Here is a 12,814-nt window from a genome sequence, read left to right on the forward strand (position 1 = left end):
TTCAGATTTCTATCATTTTGTGAGGAACTAACATTTTTAAGTTTCCTTTGGCATTGTTGAATTTTGCATGCAATTAATAGTGGCCTTGTGATAATAAAAAGCAGATAGTGATATACAGAGTAACTCAATGTGCTATTTTAGGTATGTGTTTACTTGAATAAATTAATGGTACTTATTTAATCACAAGGTCATTGTATAAGTAAGCTTATGATAGCACCAATGTGCTATACTATGGAGTATATGTACAACCTGCACATTTTAGATTCTGATCTTCACCAGCTCTGTTTTCTCTGTTGCTCTCTCTTTGTAATACACTGAGACTATTCAGTACACACAGTACAAATATTAAACAGAAAAGCTAACCATATACATAAAGATACTCCGATTTAGATTTACATTTAAGAATTACCCAACATCCTTCAATTCAGGAATCTGACATCTATTGAATGCAGATGTACAGTGATGGTGGCATGTTGCTTTTATGTTATTGAAGTGACAGAACGCAGTAACTTCAGACTCTTTAGTGATAGAGACACAGACGTTTGCTGGTTGTATCATGGGCAAATTCATTTATCTCAATGTAAATGTCATCACAGTCTTGCATAGATACATTCTGACTGGCAGTAATAAAATTTACGTAATGTGGTGTGTATGTATATATGTGTCCTCTTAAAGATAGATGTTTTCCCTGATCCCTTTTTTATACCAGTTCAAATTTGAAATTTACATTATATACATATACTTTATTGTTCTAAATAAAGATATTATGCACTGCCATGCAATGAGTATGTTCCTCTGCTCATCTGTGTCAGTCCTAAGACTTTCTGAACATCCTGTCGTCTTCTTGCAGAATTTCCTGCCACAATATCTAGATGCTACTAGACGCGAGATCCTTCATAATCATTCATTTCTTAATCATACATTTAGAAGTTTTGTGCCACTAAAACATACATCCCCATTATCAATCTCCAGTTCTAATCCGGTGTGTATCTCTGATTATGCAAATTATTCCAGCTTCAGAATCTCCTCCATTGAGATCTTCAGAACCTGCTAGGTCATTGGCCTGGGCACTTTGCTCCGGCTCTGAATGAGTAGAGTTAGGGTAGATGAATTCAGAGGTCCTTGCCAACTTCAGACATCCTGTGATTCTGTGGTTCTCTGATGGGCTTAAAGAAGACCAAGTTGCAGCAGGCTTGAATTGATGGTGTAGCAGAAGTTCATGATCTGAGAAGTAGTGCCAGTGGCATGTGTGGGTTGAAAGTACAATGCACACTCAGCATAGCTAGAGTTAAACAAGCACTAAGTAGCTGCAGAGTATGGAGATGAGCATAATGTGGAAGACATCATTATTGTACCAAAAAGGAAGGAGGCTTGATCTAGAAGTTATATAAGACAAAATGAATGGCGGGATGTGTCATAATGAGAGCTGTCAAAACAGCTCTCACCAAAGTCAGGTTCATGGTAACTGTAGTTCACACAGATAAGGGGGAATGGTTTTAAACTGAGACAGGGGAGGATTAGGTTAGATACTGGGAGGAAGTTCTTCACACTGAGGGTGATGACACACCGGAACAGGTTGCCCAAAGAAGTTGTGGATGCCTCATCCCTGGAGGCATTCAGGGCCAAGCTGGATGTGGCTCTGGGCAGCCTGGTCTAGTGATTGGTGAACCTGCACATGGCAGGGGAGTTGAAACTCGATGATCATTGTGGTCCTTTTCAACCTGGGCCATTCTATGATTCTGTGATACAGAAAAGAGTGAATTAAATATTGAGAAATTAGACATAACTTCAGCCAAAGAGGCACCAACAAGTTTTGGTACTCTGACATTTTTTTTAATATGAACTACACAATGCTGACTGAAAACTCTCCATCACCACCACCACTTAATCTGAACTCTGGTGAACCTGCATGTGCCAGAAGATTGAAGGAAACAATGAACTTCAGTTTTCCAAGTTCAGTGTCTCCAAAACAATTAATATAATCATTTCGTTTAGTGGATGAAAACAAAAAAAAACTTTGTCCAAGAGATGGCAAGCATTAATAATTTTCTTAATTCTGTCAATCAGAAAAATGCTGTTTATTATGCTCACCTACTGTTTCTTGGTAGCAATACATTTGAACAACTCAGCACTTCTATAAAATTGCACTATTTTACGTCAGCTGTGCTCAGTGACTCTAATGTATTTTTATTACATTTTAACAAACATAGAGTACTGAATGTATTTTTTTGCTTTTGAAAGTTTCTGAATGGCAGTATGTACATTTATTTGCTGATATTAATTTTTCCTTCTGTGTTTTAATGAGTTGGGCTTTTTCAGGATTTCATGCTATATTAATGATTTATGTGTCCAATCCCTTAATGCTTTCATGCAGTCATTACTGTTAAATTGTCTTCCAAAGTTCAAACTTTCTGGAGGGATCAAGTTTCCCAATAACTACACTGAAGTATGTGCTAACACAATCAAGTTTTGTATTGTTATATGCTTATACTGAATTATTATGTGCTGATGTGTAACAGAAAATGATGTAAAATTAAAGCAGATGACCATAATTGTGAAGAATGCACAAATGGAAATTCAGCCCTCTTTTTCTTCCACCGTATTCTGAGAAAAGTTATTTCAACATGTAACAGGAAGAAGCCCTAATGCAATTATACTTCCTTCGACTTGTGGCCCTTTCTACATGATCCCACAATAAGCAAGTGGAAACTAAAATACAGACTGGACTTGTTTTTCAGGCAGACGTGAGCCTTGGGCTTCTGGCCAGTCACAAAATACAGGGACAATTTTCATTCCTTATTGGCAAAGATATTTTCTTGAGCTCATGGTAAAATATTCGACTGAGATCACAAAAACCTCTTTTGTTTGTCATCACTTCTGCTGTGCAGGATAACAGCATGATAGTAAAATTGGCCCAGTTAGAATAAAGAAGCTACAGAGCAGAATGTATAGCTTTTGTCAGTTTAAGTGACTAGCCCAAGTGACAGAACGTCATCTGAGAAATTTCACCTTGTCATCTCCTACATTGTGATTGATGATTATTAGGACCCCAAGGGTTATTTAATCTGTCATGTTCTTAAAGTTAAATATTTTAGGCCTTCCTTTTTCTCAGCAATGCTGTCATCATTAACAAAACATGGAACAGCCTTCACCTTCAGAAATGACAAAGTGGGGATGTGTCTCAAAACCAATTAATAGCATCAGTGAAAGGAGAGACGTAGCATCTAAATCTTTTGAATTGCCTATCCCTAAGAATAATGCAATGAGTTCTTTGGTGCAATTACTCCTTTGCAAGAAGTTGAGAAGAAAGTATCCCATCAATATTGCTGTACTTCCTGGTGTTTTGTTTTTAATTCTTTTGTATTGTTTCAGAAGAATCCAGTTAACTCAGCTTTGTGTTCTCATCTTTTTATTCTAAATATTTCAACCTTTGCATCAAAAAATAGTTGTGCAAATGAATAATGCCAATACAATCTACAACAGGGTACGTATTGCATTTCAAGTAGAATTGCTCATATACCGCAGTACCCATAATGTAGTGTATGCATGTTTGTGGGATGGAGGGGTGTTGGGAGGGAAGGAAGAGAAGGTGCTGAGATTTAGCAAAATTTACAGGTAACTACTGTGAACTTCAGTCATATACCCTGGAGGAAAGCTGCATGTTACAGAATTTCTTCACAAATCCAGTCCTTGGCAAGAGCAAGCCTCAGGATTGCCAAGTCCTATACATTGATCAAAAGGCTCAGTGGGTGCCACACCCTGTGATGGCCTCCACAGCCATCTGCAGCTCAGCACCATCACCTCTCTGTGATTGCATGTGCCAGAACTGCATGTGCCAGAACCACACATACCTACATAACCCTGGGGGCACCTAAAACAAATTTATCATATTTCCATTTAGGCCACCAAGGTGGCAGGTCCATTGAGATTCTAATTCTGTGTTGCATGACTCAAACAGGCCATTGGCTCTTCAGCCTGGGCCAAATCTAGAAACTCCAAACTCCCCAGATCCTTAGGTTTCTTTTCTTGTATGCATACATGTTTAAGTCCTGCAGCTGTCCAGACTCTACTTCAGCCTCAATCCCTGACTTCCCATGCTCTCCTGTTGAGTCATATTCTGCAAATGAAAGTTTTTTGCAACCCAGTTATGTTTAGCAGCCCTACTACAGCCCCTTATATATGTAGCAAAGATTTGAGTTGCTGTTTAGGAAGAGAAGACTTCTAACTGTTTAGCTAAATATTAGACTTTTGAAATTGTTCCAGGTGGCTTAATCTCAAAAGTTGTTATTTTTGTAATTTAGATAAACAGTGAGATCAACAGAACAACAAGATTTGGACACAGTAAATCTATAAGTAGGGAGCTGAGTATTACACAGCTGTTCATATGCTGGCTATGAGCACAGAAATTCCCTGTGAGTTTTTCCTCAGAGAAAAAAACAGTTGCGTTGTATAGGTATGTTAATCCCATTATCTCCTAAAAAGAAGAAGTGGATGTCAGCCTCTTCTCCTGCATAGCTACTGATGAGAAGTAATGGCCTCAAGTTGTGCCAGGGGAGGTTGAGGTTGGATATTAGGAAAAAATTCTCTTAAGAAATAGTAGTGATGCTTTGGAGGTGAATCTCAGGCTGTTCTCGGTCAGTCTGATCACAGCCTGTGCTCATTTTGTTGGATTTCATCTTGTTCACCATCTTCTGTGATCTCAGTTCTCCAGCCACGAGTCCACTCAACCCCATAATCTATCCATACCTTACCTCCATGTCAATTACCCTCTTCTTGATGTTGACAAAGGCTGAGAAAGGGTGTGCCTTTCATGGCCCAAAACATGCAAAACATCCAACCCAACAGCATGTGCATCTTCTTATGGCCATTCAGCATCCAGATTTGTGTGCACCGTCTAGTCAGACACCAAGAGGGGAATGTACGGCTTTGGAATGTTAATGACTTACACAGCCTCTTCTCTTCACAGTCTCTCTGCAGGCTGTGGTGAGCAACGTAGTGTCTGTCTTCATCTTACCTCCTATCTGATCCCAGGAGTCTCACGATGCATTTGCACAGTAACCCTTATCCAAAGGGAGGGAGGAGCAGGGCCTTGCTCCCAACCTGATTGGTAGGATGTTCAGAAACTATGATTTCACCTATCCTCCTTCCTGTGGGCAAACACATTAATGATTAATCTACAGAGAGAGGAGGACTCGGCCTTGTAATCCTTGGGTGTGGTGGTGTGAAGGTGGGTGTCTGATCTCTGTTCAGGCAAGACATAGACTCTGAAAGCTGTCCCCTCTAAGCTTAGAAGGTGGAGTAGTTGAGCTTTGACTGGCACTCAGCAAGGCAAAGCAGATTGAGGTTGGCGAGGAAGGGATTGCTCAGCCAAGCCTCTTGAATCCTACTATGCAGAACTCATCAGCAAATCTTCATCATATTCAAAAAGTTATGGTTGCCAGATAATGTCCTCTGTGGAAGGAAAAAGGGAAATATCATTCCAATCTTTAAGAAGGAGGGAAAGAAAGACTTGGGGAATTTGGAGTGGGGGAGTCTCATATCTGTACCTGGGAAGATCATGGAACAGATCCTTCTGGAAGCTAAGTTAAGGCACATGCAAGACAAGGAGTTTATCCAGTCCGGTGGACCTCTCTGAAGGAGTGTTGGCATCAGTGGATGAAGAAGGGCAAATTATGCCATCTACCTGAAATTTCTAAGGCCTCTGACATGGTTCCACATCACATTCTTTTCTCTAAATCTGAGAGATACAGACTTGAAGGCTAGACTATTTGGTAGATAAAGAATTGGTTGGATGGCCACAGGTAGAGGGTTATGATCACTGGATCTATGTTTGGGTAGAGTTTGGTCTCAAGTAGTGTTGCCCATCGGTCTGTTTTGGGACAGGTGCTCTTCAAAATCTTTATCACTGACACAGACATTGGGATTGAGTGCAGTCTCAGCAAGTTTGCTGATGACACCAAGCTGAATGGTTCAGTTGATATGGAAGAAGGACGACATGCCATCCAAAGGGACCTGGACAAGCTCCAAAAATGGGCCCACGAGAATGTAACGAGAGGGCCCTCTGCATAAGAAGTATAATGGGTGGATGGAGCAAGTCCCTCCAAGTCCCTCCAAGGAAGGCCTTGAAGATGACCAAAGGGCTGAAGCACCTCACAGAAAAGATGGGCAGCTGAACTTGTTAAGCCTGGAGAAAAGAAAGCTCCCAGGAGATCTCACTGTGGCCTTCCAGAACCTGAAGGGAACTTGTAAACAGGAGAAAGGCTAACATTTTAAGGAGTCTAATTGTGATAAGAAAAGGGCACATCACTTTAAACCAAAAGAGAAATTTAAGCTAGATGTTAGGAGCAACTTTTTAATCAGAGGGTGGTGAGGCACTGGAATATATTGCCTTGAGAAATTGTAAATACCTCATCTTTGGAGGTGCTCAGAGTTAGGCTAGATGGGGACCTGAGCAGCCTGATTTAGTGAGTGGAGGCTCTGATCAGGGCAGGGGCATTGGAACATGATCCAATTTAAGCCATTATACAATTAAATGATTCTGTGATCAACTAGATCAGCTATTAAACTATGTGCCCTTCCCAAGGGTTGAACTGGCCCACTAAATTAATGTGTGTTTATTACTAGGTTTTGAATTCCTAAGGGAAAGAAACTCCAAAATTATATAAGTCTTTGCTTGTTGGAATTGAATTACTTTTTTTGAAAGGGCAGAATAGACATGAGAAAAGGGAAGAAAATAGAAAAATAGAAAATTACTGATTCACATTGACTTGTTAATAATATGAAACTCTTGTATATAAATCATGTAGTTTCAAACAGGGATTCCTAAAATTAATCTGCTGATTTGTAAATGACTTTGTGCATTGAAAATATCCATCTAATCAGAACTAATCAGAATGTAATCAGAAAGATATACATAAACAAATTTACTATGCAGTAAACGATAATTTTATTTAAAATTGTTTTTAAAATGAATCTTATTTCCAGATCGAACTCTCATGTGTGATTCTATAAAGTCATAAAAATGTTCTAGGAAGGGCAGGGTTCAAATTCAGGAGACAAAGGCAGCCATCATATGATTCTGGCAATGAAATAAAGCTTTTGAAATATCAGAACATGCCATCTACTTGATGTTGCTCCTCCTACAAGGAGGAGGAGGAAGCAGCAAAGCAAGAAAACACAAGTTTTTCTTTGAAGAGCATATAGTATCTTTTGTAATAATTTTTTACCTAACCTGAGCAAAACCATTTTACTGCACTTAAATAGTTCTCTGTGCTATCAGCAAGGTATTAAACTTGCTTTCAGTGTGCTAAATACAACTTTGAACTGAACTTATCTCGTAACTTATTCTTCATTAACTGCTTCAGTGTAATTACAAGTTTCTTTCTGTTCCAATACATGTTTTGGAAATTAACATTTATGGAAATCAACCAAAGCTACAGCTGTATTAAAAAAATAACTGCAGAGAGGTCTCTAGAGGTGGTGTATGTTACTGTTTCCTGTCATTTATCAGAAGCTCTCTGCTTGAGACTGCTGCCTTTAGAGCAAGTTGATAGAACAGCTCAAGTGGAAACTTCTCACTTGCTGAAATATAAAATCACCAAGTCAGCTTGAAACACTTTAAAAAATGCTCCTATTTAAAAAACAAAGCTGAGGTAGATGATATAGCCCTCCAAGGGTTGAAGATCTATTTCATTGTACATCTGCCAGCGTGGGAGTCAAAGATTACCTCCAGCAAAGGTCTGCTAACAAACACCTGAGTATGTGATAAATCTCACTGTAGCCTATGTTAGCTGTGTAACTGCAGCCCACTATTAAGAATAAATAAGCAAACATGCCAACAGAGCGAGCAGGCAAATAATCAAATAATCTTACCAAATAACAGGCATGATATATAACGTTTAGATACGCAATTGAGTGTAACAACATAAAAGCTGATACTTGGTCATGTGTTATGATATCCAAGAAACATCAAAGTACAAGCTCCAATTCTCAAGTTGTTCCCTAGAAACTAGACTTTTGATAATTAATAAGTTGGAACATTCCTTTCCTGCCTAATTTCCAGTTAGTTGAGACATGTTGTTGTTATTTCTCTTTTCTTTTATTTATTTACTTGCTTATTTATTTATTTTTCTACAAGTACTAAAGTGAAGAATTTACTTCCCAATGTAACCTTGAAGATACAAACTCAAGTTACCCCGGAAAAGTAACACAAATTATATATTATCTGGCTATTGAATATATTCACTTTGCAATATACAAAATTCATTACTGCCTACAATTTTTTTCCTTTAAGAATTCAGACAATCATGCTATTTGCATTGCCTATTCCAAGTAATATTGTACTTTGCTTTTTTTCTTCCTTTTTCTTTTAATGTTGCAACTTCTTAATCTTTTGCAATATTTTTTCTTTTAGGAAAATAGCCAAAATAATAGTTAATCCCATCCAGTGCAGAATCATTTGCATCTTTGTCAGTTCTGTAGCAAGACATTTTTCCCTGTTAATAATAAAAAGCCCATGGTCACTCTGTATGTACTCATGTGAGCATCACTCTTCTCTCTTTTGGTGTCTTTAAAGCTCCTCTGCTGAATTTGTTACTTATTTTCCTAAAGGCATCCAGAACAGAAAACAGGTTATTTATTTTATCTCCACAGAAGCTTTCTATACATTGAAAACTATTAAAAAGCATATTTTCAAGTCTCTTCCAGATTGAACATCTCTGTTTCCTTCACAGGCCATGTTTCCAGCAAGTTTCACTTATTTTGTCCTATGGACTCTCCTACTCCTTCACTTGCATTCAAAGAGATGTTGTACAAAAACTAGCAAGTTTTTCTTGAAGTGGCCAGTATCTCAAATGGGATGAAAGTATATTCTTACTTCTCTGGACTGGAATAGTAGATAATATAACAGCAAAATGTGTTATAGAGTTTACTTTTCTCCTATAAGAATCCAAGTTAGCTCATGTTGCTTATATACTTTCTGTGTCTGTGTAGTTCTTGTGAACTATACAATCTTTTGAAGAACAGACCAGTAGATGTTCCCGTATATTTTTATGATTTAAAGTTCTGTTATTCAGAACTTTATTTAAATTTTTTTTTATTATTATTATTATTTTTACAGCTACCAGAACCAGCTGGGATCTTCACAAATGATAAATCAACGGTAACTGAGTCCAGTCATAGAGTGACTTCCATCAGTGAGATTAAGTTGAATATTGGCAGTCTCTCTTTTTTGAGTGTGTTATGTTGGAATTAGACACAGCTATTTCAGATATGTCTTTTAGCTAGGAAGTCACTGTGAGCCTCAGCAGCCATATGGCAACTTCTCCAAACATCGAATAGCTGATTTGCTACTGAAGTTTCCTTTTAAGAATCCTCAATACATATCAAAATGTTCCCTACATTTTGTCCTCCTTAAACTTTCTGAAAAAAAGTTACTTCAAAACTTAACATTTTTCAGCAGTGCAGAATTTCCTTAAAGAAAATATTTGAGCTCTGTTTCTGAAGAAAGTTTGCCTACGTAGGAGGCATTCCAGAGTTATAGGAGTTATTCCAGAATAGCCACTACTGATTAAATCCAGGAAAGAATCTTCTGAATATGAACAAATGTTGTCCACTTCCAAAGAAGTTAACGTATTTTGAAAGACATTGAGTTCATTTGGTAAAAAGTCTCATTTTCAATTAAGTTGTCCAACAATCAGTAAATAATGAAAAAAATATATATACTTTAATTTGAATCTTGCTGTAATAGAACTTAACTTTGCAGAAAAAAAAGAGTCAGAAGTCCTGGAACATTTCTGGTGTGATGTAACTGGCAACAATAGAAGAGCATCAAAACCTGTTGGACAAAAGTGATGTGTAAAGCTGAAAAACATGAATTATCTGAGAAATAATTATCTACCCAACTTTGTAATGTATTTGAATAATGTAAGGTTATTGCAGGACTTTCCCAGAATGTTAACATTTTCATTTCCATTATCTTTAATAACTGAACATTATATAGGTTATACAGCAATTACATCTCTAAACATTCATTCATTTCTGTGAAATGAACTTTTGGGTTTTAGTTATTACAGATATTTTAAGTAATCAAGTTTTACATTTTAGAAACAAACCAACATACATTAAGGAGCTGCCTGAATTGTATTGGAATGAATAACAGCTAGCATTTCAGCAGCCACCATCTGTAATAGAGCCTATATTTTTAGATATACTCAAAGGTTCTGTAATCCATTTCTCTCTTCTTTAGGTGAAGATCCACAGGCTATCAAATGCTAGTATCAGATTATGGCAACTTTTGGAACACTGACCTATTCAACGTGTATTGGAACTGTCTTTAAAAATATCGCCTATATTACTAATGAATTTGCAAATTGTAAGGTTTGCTTTCAGATAAAATCTCTCTGATGAATTCTGTATCACAGGCCAAAACCACAAAAGAAGCTCATTTTGAATAGAATTTAAATCACACCTAACTATCATTATGCATCGGAATGTTCTACTTTTGAGGGGAAAATGCTAATTAAGTTCAAGGAGGAGGTGCAGTGTTTGAAACTATTTTGCATTTGTTTCTCTATCTCTATGAACCTGAATCTGATCCAGGACAGAGGTAGAGGTAGGAGCAATGTGGAAATTGCCCACTTGGCACACAGGCAATGACACTTGTATCTCCATGAAGTGCTCCACTGCGACTTACAAGGGCTAGATGCTAGACTGGTCCCACAAAGGATATAGAAAAATGCTACTCAGACCAACACTGAACAAATCTGTAATTTCCCCATTCCCGTGATTTCTCCTCAACAACCTGGATCACAGTTCTTTTATCTCATGGATCCATCTTTGCCAAGAAAGACAAGGAAGCAAGCAAATACATCAAATAATGGCGGGTATGGAAATGCAGACTATGCTAGCAAAGATCATCACCTTCACTGCAAGACGTACCTGGGAGGGATGTGTTTGATGGCATACCCTGTGGCAATGCATTTCCCCTTGTGCAACAGTGGGCATTATAGGAGGAATATTTCATGCTTCCCACCACGTGTTAAATTCAGCTTTCTCTGACGTCATTTGCAGGCTGCTGTTTTTCTTTCTCTCACCTAGCAAGGAGTTGCTATCTGCAGAAGTGACATGAGAACAATACTTTATGTAAATAACTTCCAAGTGGAGGTAGTCATTAATGCAGACAGCTCTGAAGACAAGTGGAACAGCATTTGGCAGGAAGAGCCTTTAATGAGACTCCCTCTTAGTCTGCAGTCTGACTCAGAACATGCCTTTCTGACTTCTTTATTTTTCATTTATTTTCTTGGAATTCAATCCTTTGACCTGTAGGGCTTTTTCCTATTGCACCAGAGATTATTTGGGAACTTGTTACTAGCTGCAGTGCAGAGAGGAGATAGCAAGTAAGTGCAGAATTGAATGAGCAGAGGAGGGAGGGTGGTTTTCAGTATCCATCTCTAATCTGTAGAATGTTTGTTGCCGTCCTGTCCAAAGTCAAACTCAAACTTAAAGCTGCATCCACAGCCACATGTGTACAAGTCCCAATATTCAAAATTCAAAAAAATGATAGGTCAGTGCCAGCTTACTCTTTGTGAGTGATCTGCTCCTCTACTTCACTGGCACACATTCACCCAGGCACAGAAGCACAGCAAAATGTATTAACTATATTTCATCTGAACATGTACAGCCCCATAAAACAGTCTTGTGCAGATGCCAGCTTGCAGTGGCTGAACACAATGAACTGATCTCAGCTGAAGGCAAGGACAAGCAGCGCTGAGTGTCTCATGTAAACGGTTTTAGGGGAGGATGAAAGAACAAGCCCTCTATTATTGGCAGAGACACTGCAGAATGGTTGGGGGATGTGGATTATTTTGCTTTCAATTTTCTTGCTGTAGCATGCTAGGAAAGCAAAAGATTAGCAAGGAAGCAAGTAAATATGTATTTTCTCAGGCATATGTTACAACATATAAAAATAACAGCCAATATTTGATCCATAAAAGGTGCAATTAAATCCTCAAAGATGGATAGTTGGCAGACAGATGTTCCATTGTCTATGTTTAAAGCACAGAATCAAATAAAAACCATAGAATAGGTTGGAAAGGATGCCTAGATGTTGTCTAGCCCAACACCCACCAGCATTTGGCAGCTCCATCACCAAAGTGGTAGGAGGTATTCTAACCTTCCAGAGAAAGTTAGGGTACTTTTTGGTATAAGGAGTGGTAGTTTCAATTGTAGCACCTGAATTATACGAACAAGACAAGTCTTAGTGATGGGAAGAAGAACAGATAAAAAACATAATAGAGAAAGGAAGCTTGAAATAGAATAAGGTGTAGGAAAAATGCTGGAGAATAATATTCTATTTGTACTTTCTGAAAGATATAATGCCCATGCTAAGTTTTTTTCTTTAATACCTTTGCTCTCTGTCTCATATTCTTTTGCCTTGTGCTCTAATTTAAATGGAGGGTGCAGAAATACACTCAATAATCACGTTTCTTCTCATGTTTGATCACTGACTGAACAAAAAAGAAAAATCAGAAATGTGAGCCTGAAGAGCCAGCAATATTTTTCCAGATGCTATATTAATTCTGGTCTTACACATCACAGTGTAGAAAGCATAGACATGTTTAACACTGTATCTTTATAACAGAGAGATATTAGTCACTGGACAGAAAGAAAAGAAAAAGAGAGAAAGAGAAAAGAGAAGAAAAAAGAGAAAGAAAGAAAAAGAAAGAAAGAAATATTCAATACAAATACTATGAAATAGGATGTGGAAGAAAAAGGAAGGGCTAAGTTAAATAGTTTGCTGATTTCCAAATAGCAA

At 37.8% G+C, this 12,814-nt stretch overlaps 1 long non-coding RNA gene across 1 annotated transcript; it reads right to left on the reverse strand.

Moving 5' to 3' along the window:
* Nucleotides 1-9,544: 9,544 nt before the first annotated feature.
* On the reverse strand, nt 9,545-12,498 carry LOC128073521 (uncharacterized). The gene is made up of 3 exons (XR_008202749.1): nt 12,405-12,498; nt 10,939-11,111; nt 9,545-9,835 (listed from the first exon to the last, which is right to left on the reverse strand). It is a non-coding gene; the product is annotated as an uncharacterized LOC128073521 (long non-coding RNA).
* Between the last annotated feature and the right edge of the window lie 316 nt (nt 12,499-12,814).

This window comes from Tympanuchus pallidicinctus, unplaced genomic scaffold (assembly GCF_026119805.1).
Source record: "Tympanuchus pallidicinctus isolate F22 unplaced genomic scaffold, pur_lepc_1.0 scaffold8, whole genome shotgun sequence".
Lineage (NCBI taxonomy): Eukaryota > Metazoa > Chordata > Aves > Galliformes > Phasianidae > Tympanuchus > Tympanuchus pallidicinctus.